This window comes from Belonocnema kinseyi, chromosome 5 (assembly GCF_010883055.1).
Source record: "Belonocnema kinseyi isolate 2016_QV_RU_SX_M_011 chromosome 5, B_treatae_v1, whole genome shotgun sequence".
Taxonomy (NCBI): Eukaryota; Metazoa; Arthropoda; class Insecta; order Hymenoptera; family Cynipidae; genus Belonocnema; species Belonocnema kinseyi.
Genome location: NC_046661.1, coordinates 112,252,466 through 112,254,267, shown reverse-complemented (window position 1 = coordinate 112,254,267; position 1,802 = coordinate 112,252,466).

Sequence of the window (1,802 nt, the reverse complement as noted above, 5' to 3'; positions counted from 1 at the left end):
AAGCGGCATCAATCTCCCTATGCACCCAACTATTTGCGGATGAACCTTTAAGATTTCCAAAAGACAGATGATAAGTCTATGGGAGGTCGAATCGAAAGCTTTTCGATAACTAATCCAGGCCATCGATAGGTCACGCTGGTAGAATGCTGCATCTTTGCAGACACATCTATCGATGAGCAGGTTCTCCCGACATGCGGCTACGCCTTTCTTTGAGCCTCGTTGTTCATACATTTCTTGCCACACAGATTCAATTGCCCGAACAATCCTATCTTTTAGGATAGCTGTGAATATCTTATAAAGTATGTTCAGACAAGTTATTGGCCTGTAATTCTTCGGGTCAGCTAAGTTGCCTATTTTCGGCAGGAGTATTGTGCGCCCTTCCACCAACCACTCTGGAATCGGCTCTTCCGACTTCAAATATAGGGTGAAAATACGGTCCAAATGCAGATGGGTTGAAGAAAACTTCTTCCATCAGAAGATTTTGATACAATCTGGTCCCGGTGCGGAATAGTTCTTCATCCTTCTTAATACTTTTTTCACCTCCTCGATAGTGATGGGTGGGCATTCTTTATCAGGTTTTATGAGGGCGACACACAATTCCTTATAGCTATTTATATTTTCTGAGTCTTTGTCCAGTCTATGTTGCACTTCGTAGACTTCTCTCCAAAATACTTCGACCTCCTCTGGTATGGGTGGGTGTTCGACAGTAACTGGAGGGTCTTGGAAGAGTCAAGATAGGTCAGAGTGAAACTGTTGATTTTCTCTGACCCACCTCTCCCTCCGCTCTAGACTTCTCTTAGCGTCAGATAGTATCCGTATACTCTCAACAATATGCTGCCTGATGGTCAGCAGCTTTGACTTGTTAAGTGTGTGATAACGGGTCCGAAGTTCGCGCGCGAACTTTCGAACCTTGGCGGTAAAATTCCTGCCAGATGTGATCTAGTCAATGACACATTGAATGCGGGACGCGTACTGTCTTGCCCAGCCTATCTTTATGGCAAGTTGATGCATTCGTCTTTTGGTCTTATGATCAAACGTTGGTTTTGTTTTACGGTTCGCATTTTTCAAAGCTCTTGCTGCACTATACACACAATAATTGATATCCCAGAGGTCAGATTCTCCGGAAAAATGTCCACGAAGCTCGTCATCCATTTCAGCCAGATCTTTAGGCTTGAGAGAAACCTTGGTGTTGATGTTTCTCCGGGTCGTAAAGCATCGCTCTTCATCTATTGGATACCTGCCCGCGGTTGGTCTTAGTGTCGCCTCTCTTTCTCTGTTGCCGGCTTGTTCTAGCTGTGGTAGAGTAGGCATTCTGCTTACATAGCCCCTTTTACGGAGTAGTTCAGCATGGTTTCGCAGACGTTGCTAAAGGTCCCGAGATTTCGCAGATCCATCGCATTGAATCCATTTTTATTGGCCGACCCATTGTCGGGAGCCCTGCGTGTTCTGCTATTTTATACCGCACTTACTACAACTATGTTTGGTGTTGTCATTGTTGTTCCTACGAGAAGCTAGGGAAAGGGGTTCGTCCATCCTTGTAGAGCCCCGCATGCAAGGATAAGGCTACGTACTCTGAGAGCTCGCCCGGTATCCCAGAGTCACCGTTCTAGACACCTCACCCAGGTGCCATTCAGATTTCGGCACGGTTTTCAGACCTCCGCTTGGTGGTTAAAATTCCTTCGGGACCACCCCTGGACAATTGTCCGTGACTGCCTATTTATTTTTGTAACCACATTCAGCAGAAACTCTTGGTACAGGGACGCTCTATCCGCAACCCGAGGACGCGTTCGGTGGCTTTGTCA